At 43.0% G+C, this 13,886-nt stretch overlaps 1 protein-coding gene across 3 annotated transcripts in view; it reads left to right on the top strand.

The window, feature by feature from the left end:
• Positions 1–13,886, top strand: part of WDR41 (WD repeat domain 41) — a 1,028,182-nt gene that overhangs the window by 39,036 nt on the left and 975,260 nt on the right. The window lies entirely within an intron of this gene.

Raw genomic sequence — 13,886 nt, 5'->3', positions numbered from 1 at the left:
TTGACAACTGTGGTGTTATGATTTTACTTTTGTCAAATGTATAAATTGTGCAAATGTATAATAAAGTATGATGATAAAAGTAAAGAGGCCATTCTTTTTCCTTTTTTTATGTGCCATGGAACCTTTATATCCCCCTCTGTACCCATCAACTAGGATAAATGCCACAGTCCGTGCACATCAGGTAGCACATTCACATTTGGTGCTGGAAGATCAGAAGGCTATGGGTTCTATTCCCTCACTAGGTACATGGAGCAATTTTGTAACACTAACATGGCAGTGCAGCTTAAGGGGTATGTTGCACAACTGAGTGAGAATTCCTTTGGGTGACATGTTAAACTGAGGTCCCATCTGCTTGAGTTGGTCGTAGCTCTGGTGGATGTAAAAGCTGTAACACTCAATAGAAAAAAAAGAATAAGGGTAATCTGTGCTATACATGATTTACAATTATTTACAGTTTTTAGAATTGATTTTGTCAGTCACATTGACTTTATATAAATGTCCATAACTCCTCCTATACCTTTATTTTATGACGCCACCCTTTTTCTCCAGAATCTTATTTTTTCAATATATAGTTCATAGGTTCATAGTTTAGTACTAAGTTAACTGTCCTTGTGAGCCATTTTAAAACTAGCCAATTATCCCTTGTGAGACTCAAACCCTGCACCTTGTGTTTGTAAGGCAAACACCTTAGCCATTAAGCCACCATCCCAACCCTGGGTCTGCTAGTATCCATTTCCCATTAAACTTAATCTCATTTAGTTGTTCATTCCGTATTGTGAAATATCCTTTTTATCAATTTTTCTTTCCTTCTTCCCTTCCTTCCCCTTCATAATATCCATATTTCAACATATCCGTTTTTATATTTTCCACATTTGTAATTATTTCCAACATATTATTTTCACATATCTTTTCCCAAAATGTTTTACCATTTTACATTCTAAAAAAATGTTCAGCTGTTTCAGCTTTTCCACAATAATCGCATATTCTGTCTTCTATTCTTTTTTACAGGATAATTGTTGTTGGCAATTTTTTATTGATAATCTCCAAAAAATCTTTACATTTTACATATTTTGTACTATAGTGTTCTAACTTTTATTGCTCTGATTCTCTCTTCCTCAATGTTTTCCCATGGATAAACACAATAATAGCCATTTGTTATAATTGAATGCCATAATTTCCTGTTTACTTCTACATACTTCGTCTTTACTTTCAACAATATTATTTTGCCTTTATATGCTTTAATTTCCCCTGTCATACCTTCTTTATTTACCTTTACTTACTCAACATATATCACATTGTTTTATATTTTCCTTTCATTAATACACTTTGTTAATGATCCATTTTCCTTTTTTTATCCATGTCTTGGTTTGTATGAATTTAATGATACTGTATAAAGGGTTTATTAAACTCTACTTCTTCTTTAGTATATAAAATTCCTCTTCTTACTGGATTCAGTCTCTATCCCTATATAAATGAGAACACAGTTGTCATTATTTCTTTTTCATACTTTGTCTGAATCATAAACGCATTTACTAAGTATGCAGTTTTCCCAATAGCACTGTATTTACTAAATGCATTTTCTTTTAGTTTGATAATTTATACGTTCTCCAAAATGAACATATATTTCTTAATTTGGTTATTGCATCTTCAGTTTTGCTATTTTTTTACCATTTTATTTCCAAATGTTGCACCTAATCACTTTATTTTCTTTCTGTTTAACTGAATATTTTCTATCTTACCTTCTATTCATATTCCTTTATTCTTGCCTATGTTTATAATCATACCCATGGCCTCCAAAAACTCATGTAGATACTTAATAAATAGCTTCCTTCATGCAGTCTTTATTCTTCATCTTGTATTCTGCTACTTCTAGTAGAAAATTCATTTTACTAGTTATTGCATTCATAACTAAAGCAAATGTTTCACTCCTTGGACTTCCTTATCTTATACTACTTTTTATTTCTATTTCTTGGCCTAACCACCTGTTTACTAATACTTTTACTTTATTCTTTTCATACTTCATATAAAATAGGTTTAGTATCCTCTCACTTATGTTGTACTCTTTCATTATGTCTTATAAAATACCATGTGGTATCTTGTCAAAAGCTTTGTTTAAATCATCTGCCTCATTTTTACTTCTGTTTCCCTGTTCAAGGTATCGTCCACAATTTCTCTTACTATCCTTAATAATTCTTCTGCTTTTCTACCAAATATTGGGCTGGAGAGTAGTGTAAGACATCAAACAGGCAATATGTCTGCCGTGTGATCCAGGAACAGCCGGCAGGGGCGTGCACGAGAGCTGCTAAAACTACTCTTGCATGGACAGCGTCATGGTATGCAAATTACCTCATTTGCTGGTGAAAGCCATGCAAATGAGGTAAATTTGCGATCCAGGAAACATTAACCTGTCCGTGGAAAATTAGTGTTATCTGCAGAAATGTACTCCGTTGGTAAATGAGTACCATTCTGCAAATAGCTAAACGGAGCTATGACCGGTCCAAATAAAGGATGCATACAGTTGAGGAAGCATGCCATTGGCCAAATATAAGGCCATTGGCATTTTATAAATGTTTAAAATGATTAAAATCTAACTTTTTTTTTTCCCCCCGATCTCCAATGTTTAAGCATAGCGCGCACTGCGCAAACGTGCGGTGCTTTAAAAAAACAGAAAAATAATTTAAAAAGAGCCAAAAATAGCCGTTTTCACTAAAAAGCTTATCCTGCCATGCAGGTGAATGGCAGGCTGAAGACAACATGGCCACTGAGTAGTGGTTGCTAAGGGGGGAAGCTCAGTGTGAGAGATGTAACCATGCATTAATAGGCAATCGTATGCAAATGAGGATAAGGATAGTGAATCCCAATTTTCCCCAGCATGTGAGCCATGTCCCAAGAGTATAAGTGTAGGAGTAGGGGAGTAGTAGAGTAGGATATAGGTAACATTATGAGGGGGTATGTCAGAAAGGCTGTAAGCTTATTGGAGCACAGGTCTTGTGTTTGCCCTGAGTTGCTCAGGATTGCAAGAGGTGTGTCTACAGTTGTCCTTTTTGAAAACCGGAAACCAAAGGCGTACGCCGTGAATATATCTGAAATTTCTTGCAAACTTGCACATGGCGTGTGTGCGGCGCTGCCCTGGGCGGAAACAGAAAGGGAAAAGGAAGGAAAAGAAGTAGTAGGAAGTTAACCAAGGAGAACTAGCAGAGCTACTGGTGAAATATATCAGAATCCGCCAATTACACAGGCAGCAGACTAGCCCAGCCCAGCCCAGCACAGCACTTTAAACTCTGAAAACAGCATTCTTCCCTGTTTTTTTCAAAGAACTCTGCAACACTGCAGTATACAAAGAGGGAAAGCTTAAAAACTTTAAAGTCAGACAAAATGTTAGGGGCTGCTCTTGCTATCATAAACCAACATGTGCAAGGTGCTGAGGGTGGTGATGTTGTGAATGCTGCTGAGCAACCCACAATGAGGAGACTGAGAAGAGTGTACAGACCCAGGGTAACCTACCAGGGGCTACATGAGCTGGAGATAGTGGAGCGCTATAGGGTGGACAGAGACATCCTGCAACAAATTGTTGAGCTGTGCCGGCCACGTCTCACACACAGAACCAACAGAGAGGAACCCATCCCAGTGCATACAAAGGTATGTGTTGGCTTAAGAATACTTAAGAATACTAGCTACAGGTACCTTCCAGATACCAGCTGTTGATATGATGCGGATTTCACAGGCATCAGCATCCAGGGTACTGCACCAGTTCCTGGATGCCATGTCAGCACATGTCGGTGAGCACGTGTATTTCCCCAATTCCCGTGAGGCATTGGCCAGCAATATGCATCTTTTCCACCAAATAGCAGAATACCCTGAGGTAGTGGGTGCAATAGACTGCACGCACATACACATCAAATCACCACCCGTTGAGCGGGGTAGGGTCTACATCAACCGCAAGGGCTTCCCCTCCATCAACTGCCAGGTTGTGTGCGATGCCCAGGGCATAATAATGAATGTGTGTGCTGGCTGCCCTGGAATTTATCATGATTCCTACATCTGGCATCTGACGCAGCTGTACCAGAGATTTGCCAATGTGGACATCCCTGATGGTCACCTAGTGGGGGATGCTGGATACGCACTGGAGCCATGGCTGATGACACCCATCAGAAATGCACACACACCTGAACAAGAACTCCATAATGAGGCACACGCACAAACAAGAAACATAACTGAGCATGTGTTTGGGATGCTCAAGTCACGGTTCCGGTGCCTGGACACATCTGGTTCAGCCTTGCAGTGCTCACCAACTACATGTACCCAAATTGTCATGGTATGTGCTATGCTACACAATATGATCCTGCGGAAACAGCTGCAGTAGGAACAACATGGGGCAGGGCCAAACAGCCCCCCACCATTGCCAAGGCCTGCCCAGTAGGCAGAAGGAGGTGTGCCCAGTATGCCCTGGCCTTGGCAAAGAGGCAAAGCATAGCACATAGACTGACTCAGTAGGAACCTTGGAAATGACACCTCTCTCTGACTCGCGCATACAGTAAAAGGGATACCTAACTTGACACTACCTGTTTTCAAACATGTATAGGGAGTGTATGTGCATCCGACATAGGCAGCCCTGCAGCACCACCTGAGGCTGTTTTAAGCAATATAAAGCACTGCTAAACAAATTTTACCAGTATTGAGCATATTTCAATACAATAGTGCATAGCTGCGCACCGAGCTAACCAGCGCAATGTCGGGCAATGTCGAGCAAAGTCGGGTAAACATGCTCACACCTGCTTTACTGTTCCTTAACCAGTCGGGTCTGCCCAGCAGGAAAATAAAAAGCAGAGACAGGGCTCGAACTCCGGATACTGTGCACTATAGTCACAGTACTGAACCACTAAGCCATGACAGCATTTCACTGGCACAGACGCAACTTAAGTCACTCACACATACCAGTTGGGGGGGGGGTCACAAACCTAACAGTCACAGCCAGCAGGACAATTGTAGACAAACTCAACACAAACAAATGCTGTATCATGCCCTCTGAAGAGGCATATGAGTAACCTCCCCCCAGGCCTATGCAGACAGATAACAGCAGGCCAGGCAGTGTGATGTGGGTTGGGTAGGCTATGAAGTCACAAACTAATATGCATGTAATTGGACGCTAAGGTCTGTAGTACAGTGGTATGCCTCAAGCCAGTACGATAGGCAACAGTACAGACTGAAATGGAGTACGTGACATAGCAGTGCAGGCCTAGCAAATGTGCATAAGTGTCAGGTGTACCCCTCATCCTATGTACACCCACAGTAACAATCAGGTGTGCCCCCCACCTGGTAGAAATGTACAAATAATAGCTGTCCCCCCTGTATGTAGAAATGTTGATATGTCTATGCAAATTGACTTCCTGTCGATGTACAACACAAAGGTGAGCTCTGAAGTAAAAACCAACTTGATTTTTCACACATACATAGTATATATGCCCAAAGTGGGCATGCTCACACACTTAAACAAATTTAGCAAATTTCAGTCAGCAACATACTGAAAGGTCATACTGGACATGCTCACACACTTAGGCCATGTCTGAGTACAGCAGTGGGCCACACATATCTGCCAGTTGCAGTTCTTACTCCAGACACTTGTCACTATTCACCAATCCTGCCTTGTGCACACAGTAATATGAAAACAGACCCATATAATATATTGGAACCCTGTCATAATCAAACTATGTACTAAAAGTGCTTAAGTTGTTCAATGAAAGTGAAAATGCAAAGAAGATCAGTATCATCAAGAAACAATGAGCACTCCTAACATTATCCAAGCCATGTTCTGGCAAAAATATTGCCAAAGCGTCCATAGAGAACCATGAAACTTTCTTTCGCTATGTCTTAAATATTAATGTAAAGTCGTATATGTTCTGAGTTAGTGCAAAGTGTAAATGAATACATATACATGACTGACATTGCCAACATCTTGTCAGACAGGTTCATACATATTTACCCCCCTCTCACTGACAGAAGGGTCCATTACCATACCTGGAGATTGTGAAAACCCAACAATCACATATACAATGGTTAAACAGCTCTATCCAAACCTAAAAACACGACATCTATGGGATGACATGGTTTTCCTGGCTGTGTTGTATGTGAACTCCAAAACAAATAGACCCTGCACCTGAACAGTCTGAGACTCACCCTCTGTACAGGATATGAAACTGTTGAATGGGTTACAGCAACGTTTGGCACACTCAAGTGTTGGTGCACAACAGGCCATGGGAACTATAGTCTTATAAGCCTAAAAGGCCTGAACTGCAAGGCCATGGAGTCCTTCATTATGGAACTCATAAACAGAGCTATTGGGAGCCTACAAACACCCAACCCTACACATTGTGGTTTGGTCAGGGGCAGATCATGGTTCCTAAACCTGCTAGACAGTTGCCAAGGCAGTCACCCAGGACATACATCAATGAAATGAGCTCCACATGGCCTACATAGTCCTTGAAAAGCCCTTTTCCAACATCCCACACACATGTCCTATCCACAAAATCAACAACCTGTGCATAAACACGTATGTTATCTGATGGATTGCCAACTGGGGCACAGATAGATCCCACAGGGTAAGAATCTGGGTCTCCTGTTCAAGCTGGTAACAACTGCTGTCCCCCGTGGCTCAGTCCTTGGACCCCTCCTGCCTGGTGTATACTGTTCAGAAATAGTCAAACACACAAGGGCTATGTTTAGCAAAGTTTGTGGGTGACTGCAAAAAGGTTGTCATAATCGATGTTTGGGACAACAGAGACATCCTTACGAAGGGTCTCAGTCAGGCAGATGTGGTGTCAATATGGCCTCCAGCTAATATGGAGGTAATAATAAGGGATCTATGGACACGTGGATAGTCGTCTCTACTTTCACAAACACATTCACAAAGTGGTTAGAAAACCATGCTATGTGTTCCCAAAAATTGCCAAGGTCTTTGCATGTAGGTCAAAGGAGGTTCCCCTCTACTCATCAGTCGCCAAACACATCAGAGAGTATCATGGCACACTTGCGATTAATCTGACTAGGCAACTTCAGCAGCTGGAAAGACCACAGAAGTACTTCAACAAGAGGATTACTGGCCTCAAACAGTTGCCCCATGCAACAAGACTATATTTAACTCCATCTGTACTCTGTTGCATACTGTCCCCTCAGGCGATCTCTGCCCAACAGACAGGTCCATGTCCAATGCACTGTGCAACATGCTCTAGGGATATCATCATCACAACAATAAATAGAACATGTTGGAGGGATATATTACTAACTCATAGACTTCCCTTGCTTTGGAACAGGCTCCCAATGTACATTAAGCTGAGTTCCTAACTGACACTCTTCCAGAGGAGCCTTGATGAGTGTATGTGAAACTGAACTGTCACACCATGGATCACTTCATCAGTTCTACTACACAGATGCCTAGCGAACTAACCCCATGTGTGGTGATAGCTGCACACTCTGACCATACTAATGTATAACTTCAGGCACATAGCCTATTACCTACCTATGTACCTATATATATATATATATATATATATATATATATATATATATATGTGTGTGTGTGTATATATATATATATATATATATATATATATATATATATAGGGGTAACACAGTATAATAAGCCAAAGATGGATGGGCAGAGATGCGTGTAAGAGAGTGACCATGACACAGAGCCATCCAGGACTGTCCCACCCAGCACACATCCCAATGGCACAAAAGACATGAGGTGCACATCTCGCCCACTGTACATAACAGCCACCAGTATCTGTAAGCATTACAGTATATGTGGTCCATGTGCCTGCTGTACAATGAAGTACACATCTACTATCTGTAGACATGTACCTGTCACATAGTCTACAACATACCTATGAACCTATCCTCATTAGCCTAGGCAAGTTGTGCAGTTTTCACCACTCCATTGGGTAGTCTACCAAGCCCTAGTTCTAATAGTTACTCCCTTAAGCCCCTTTCTAGTGGGGCTGCTGATGTGATGCCTGGCGTGAATTGTCCGTTTCCCATCCACTCATCAAGGTTCCTATTGAAGAATGTCAGCGAGGGGCTCTGTCTGATGTACATTAGGACTCTGTTCTACAGTAAGGCAAGTGTCTGGGATGGTACTCTATCCCACCAGCATGTTGTATTCATTGTTGTGATGAGGTTCATATCCCTGGAGTGTGTAGTGCGACTCAATTTTGTTATCCTTAGATGGAGCATGTTCAACAGTTATGTGTTGGACATGGCTCTGTATGTTGGGCAGATTGTGCCTCTGAGTAGGTGGTACGCAAAGGAGAACAGATTTAGTTTTACCAGTTGTGTTGCATAACACAACTGTTTGAGGCCAGTAATCCTCTTGGTGAGGTACCTCTGTGGTCTCTACAGCTGCTGGATATGCTTAGTTGAGTAGATCCAAAATGTTGCATTGTACTCAATGATGGGTCTGATGACTTAAGAGTAGAGGGCCACCACTACCTCTTTTTTGATCCTGATGCAAACCCTTTGTTGATTAGGTGGGCCACATAGGATTTCCCAATCACTTTGGCAAAATGGTTGTCAAAGTAAAGATGACTATCTACTTGTGTCCCCAGATCCCTTATTACCTTGTCAGTTTTAAGGGGTAACACCTATGTGGTAGTTTGTGGGTACTTTGTTTTCACCAAAGGGGATTACTATGCATTCTTCCACATTGAGCTTGAGGCCATGATTCTGACACCACACATCTGTCTCATAGAGTCCCTTCTGTAGAATATTTGTGTCATCAGGGGAAACTATTATGGCAAACACTTTACAGTTCCCAGCAAACTTAGTCAACCACAACCCTCCTGTGTTGGCATGTACTTTTGAGAAGTCTATACCAAACAGGCGGGACCCCAGGACTGAACCCTGGGGGACACCTGTTGTTACCGGTGTAGAGTCTGACATTTAGCCAGCAACTCTTAATTTGTGGGATCTATCTGTGAGCCACTTTGCAATCCATTTTGTGATGTATGGATTCATGCCCAGCTTGGTGAGTTCATCTATGATACCTGACTGGGGAATGGTGTCAAAGGCCTTAGCGAGTTATAGGTAGACTGTGTGGATCTTATTTCAATCATCTGTAGCATGGGTAACTGGCTCAAAGAAATCCACCCAGTTCAGGAGGCGTGATCTGCATTTGACGAAGCCAAACTGGGTGTGCTCAACTATGTGAAGCTTCCCAATGTCTTTATTGTTGACTTCCATTATGATTGGCTCCATTGCCTTGCAGATCAGACTTGTCATGTTCATAGACCATGAATGCTAAGGGTCTTTTGTGGCCCCACACCTGTGGAGTGGGAAGAACGTTGCTTTGCACCATTCTATGGGTACATATCCTGTAGAGAGCATATAGAGAGAGGTGTAATTATCCTTGATGAATATGGATACATCCCCACCCTATGTGCTATGATCCAGGTTCTGATGCTGGAAGGTATGGAATGAGTAGTATCCTGGTAGTGCTGGTGTGCTCTTTGGAGCCTTAAACTGGGTCTCTGTTACTGCACATATATCAATATTCTCCATACTGAGATGTGCCTCGAGTGTGTGCATCTGGAGGCTGAGACTTCTGGCAATAAGTAGCATTTAGCTCACTTTGTGATTGTTTGTGTTAGTTACGGGGTTTGGTTTGTCCTGAGTGACCGGTGTTCCACACCTGAAGTCAACGCCTCATTGGTCCGATCTGACCATAAGCTAATTCATAGGTTCATAGATTAGTACTAGGCTAACTGCCCCTGTGAGCCATTTTAAGCCTAGCCAGTTATCCCTTGTGAGACTCAAACCCTATACCTTATGTTTGTAAGGCAAACACCTTAACCATTAGGCTACCCTCCCAACCCCTACATATCCACATTCTGCCCCCATCACCCATTAAGGAAACCATGTTAAAAAATATCTCCAAAGACAACTTCATGATTCTTAAGACAGAAGTGGTGAACTTCAGGACACCCATGCAGACGGGCAGTATAGTTACGACTACTGAGTCATACACAATTGCACTTTATAAGCACTTACATGAGTGCATGGATCGTGCTATTCCAAACAGAACCAAGACGCTATCCTCCAAGAAAAGGAAGCTAATCTGGTGGTCCCCTGCCATAAACAAACTGCACAACAGAAGGAAGTACCTGTTGCAAAAGAGGGTAAAACCCATGAGTGGCGGTGCTCCCTGGTCAGCCTCAGTAAGAAGCTGCGATCCCTGATAAAATCCTCCAAAGCTAGTTACGAAAACAAAATCGCCACTGATTCTAAAGACAACCACAAAGCATTCTATAGCTATGTCAAGAATCACAATGGCAACACTCAGATCTGCTCTGAGTTACAGCACAATGGCACTAAATATAAAGACCCAACTGATATTGCCAACATCCTGGCAGATAGGATCAGTACTAACTTTACCCCCCTCTCACCCATGAAAGAGCCCATCTCCATACTGGAAGAATGCAAAGTTGCTGTCATCACGGCTGCACAGGTGAAAACCACTCTCCAAAGCCAGGAACACAGCATCCATGGGACCAGATAACATCCCAGGCTGCGTTCTACACGAACTGCAGAACGAACTTGCACCACACCTAAGTACCATGTTCAATCATAGCCTCACCTCTGGCTTTGTGCCTGCTGAATGACGCACAGTGACGGTTATCCCACTACACAAGGGGGAAGCCACCACGGACCCTGGGAACTAGCGCCTCATTAGCCTGATGAGCCTGGTCTGCAAGGCCATGGAACTTATCATCATGGAACTTATAAACAAAGACATTGACAATCTCCAAACTCTGGACCACAACCATTTCGGGTTTGTAAAAGGCAGATCATGTCTCCTAAACCTGATAGACTTCTTCGAAGCAGTCACCAAAGCCGTAGACAAGGATAAGGTGGTTCACACAGCCTATCTAGATCTTGCCAAGGCTTTCAACACCATCCCCCACTCTGGAATTAAAGATAAACTCACTAAAGTAGGTATAAATCCCTATGTCACAAGATGGGTTGCCAACTGGCTCACTGACAGAACCCACACTGTGAAAGTAGCAGATTCCAAGTCCGACTACAGACCAGTGACAAGTGGAGTACCACAGGGTTCAGTCCTGTGTCCTGTCCTGTTTGGTATCTACTTCCCTGAAGTACAGGCTAGCACAGAAGGTCTTTGGCTAATGAAGTTCCCAGATGACTGCAAACTAGGGGCCATAATTGAAACTACTAACGATGTGGACATCCTACCAAAGGGCCTCACTGAGACAGATGCCTGGTGTCAAAGCCATGGCCTCAAGCTCAGTGCCAGAATGTGCATTGTCATCCCCTTTGGTAAAAACTCTGTACCCATGAACTACAACATAGGCGGTAGTATACTTTAACACTGAAAGTGTGATAAGAGACCTTGGGACACAGGTGGTCAGTAGACTATCCTTTGATAGTCACATCACCACAGTAGTCAGGAAATCCTTCGATGTAGCACACCTCATCGCAAAAGGTTTCTCATGCAGAAAAAAAGAGGTCATTGTTCCCCTCTACTCATCACTCATTAGATCCATTATAGAGTACAACGCCCCTTTTGGTATGTACCTCACAAAACATCTACAACAAGTGGAAAGCCTGCAGAAATACCTCACAAAGAGGATTAGTGGCCTCAAATACATGCCCCACACAGACCGTCTCAAAACACTCTAGCTTTACTCTTTCGCATATCGCCTACTCAGAGGTGATCTCTGCCTAACATACAAAGCTATGTCAAACACAGAGCTGTTGGACATGCTCCACTTAAAGAAATCCCAATCTCTCCGAGCTTCAGCCTCAAAACCTGGACCGAAATACAAAAGGAGGGGGTGCATCCATTTAGGATGCCCACACCTCCAGGTTAGTGGCACAGCACGAGGCCTCGGAGCCCATCCAAGTGCAACTAACAGTAGACAAACCTGCTTATCAGATCCCAGCCTGCTACAGATCACCTACCCTGTCTCTGGACCCTCACTCAGCATTCCTGAGAACATTGGAAAATATAAAGGTCCTCCCAAACACCATGATATTAGGAGATTTCAACTACCCAAATATTGACTGGGAGAATTACTCAAGTACAAACTCCTTTGCCCAATGCTTCCTAGAGTTTATGAACTCAAACGCCCTGCAACAGCTGCTCACCACGCCCACTAGAGGTGACAACATACTGGACCTGATCATCACCAACATGGGGGATCAGTGTTCCACACCAGTGGTTAACCCCTCACTGGTAAGATCAGATCATAAATTATCACACTGGACATCCACATCCCGACCCCACCCCCAGTCAAGGAAACTACTGTGAAAAACTTTTCAAAAGCAAACTTCACACTTCTCAAGACCAAAGCGGAAAGTTTCAAAGCCCCCTTGCTACAGGATAATGGTATCCAATCCACAGAATCCTTTACAAGTGCATTATATGAGCATCTACAGGGATGCATGGATCAAGCCATCCCGAGTAAAACCAAGACTCACTCCTCCAAAAAGAGGAAATCAGTCTGGTGGTCCTTGGCCATAAATAAGCTATACAACAGAAGGAGGAAACTACTACATGATAGAGCAAAATTCCAAAAAGGCATCACTGATCATTATTGGAAAGAAATGACGATCACTCATAAAATCATCCAAGGCCAGTTTCTAAAGAAAAATTGCCAAGGAATCTAAAGATAACCACAAAGCCTTCTTTAGCTATATCAACCATTTAGGTGGCAACTCTCAGATATGCTTTGAGCTACTGCAAAATGGCAAAAAATGCACTGAACCAACTGACATTGCCAACATCATGGCGGACAAGTTTAGTGCAAACTTCACCCACCCCCAAAAAGGGCCTGTGTCCATCCCAGAAGAAGGCAGAGCCCCAGACATCACGGACATGCAGGTAGAAAGAGCCCTCTCCAAAGCTAAGAACACAGCATCAGTGGGACCGGATGGTGTCCTAGGCTGCGTCTTACACATGCTCCAAAAGGAACTAAACCCTCACCTAAATTCACTGTTCAGACTCGACCTTACCAGCAGCTATGTACCCAAAAACCCAAAGAATGGCATACAGCAACAGTCATCCCACTCCACAAAGGTGGTACCACAACAGAACCTGGGAACTATCGCCCTATAAGCCTGACCAGCCTGGTCTGCAAAGCTATGGAGCGAATTATCATGGAACTCATAAACAGAGACATTGGGAAGCTCCAGACACTGGACCCTACCCAATTCGGCTTTGTTAAAGGCAGATCCTGCCTCCTAAACCTAATTGACTTATTTGAAACAGTTACCAAGGCCATAGATGAAGAGAAGGTAGTTTACACAGCCTACCTGGACCTCACTAAGGCCTTCGACACCATTCCCCACTCTGGCATCATAGAAAAGCTTACCAGCTTGAACATTAACCCCTATGTCATGAGATGGGTGGGCAACTGGCTCACGGATAGAACACACATGGTCAGAGTTGCGGGTGCCATGTCCGACTCTAAACCAGTCACAAGTGGCATCACACAGGTCTCGGTCCTGGGACGCATCCTGTTCAGTATATACTTCTCTGAGGTACAGGCAAGCACGGGAGGACTATGGCTGACCAAGTTCGCATATGACTGCAAACTGGGAGCCATAATCAACTCTCTGGCTGATACAGACATCCTCCAGAAGGGTCTTACAGAGACAGATACCTGGTGTTAAAACCATGTCCTCAAGCTGAATGCCAAAAAATGCATAGTCATCCCCTTTGGAAAAAAAAAGGTGCCCACGAATTACCACATAGGTGGTAATCCACTAGGTATGGAAAATGTAATTAGGGACCTGGGGACCCAGGTAGATAGTAACCTCTCCTTTGATAATCACATTGCCAACGTGGTTACATATTCATTCTATGTAGCCCA

This window comes from Protopterus annectens, chromosome 2.part2, assembly GCF_019279795.1.
Source record: "Protopterus annectens isolate FY-2018-M chromosome 2.part2, PAN1.0, whole genome shotgun sequence".
In the NCBI taxonomy this organism is placed as follows: Eukaryota; Metazoa; Chordata; order Ceratodontiformes; family Protopteridae; genus Protopterus; species Protopterus annectens.
This window is presented reverse-complemented; position numbering and strand designations above follow the sequence as displayed.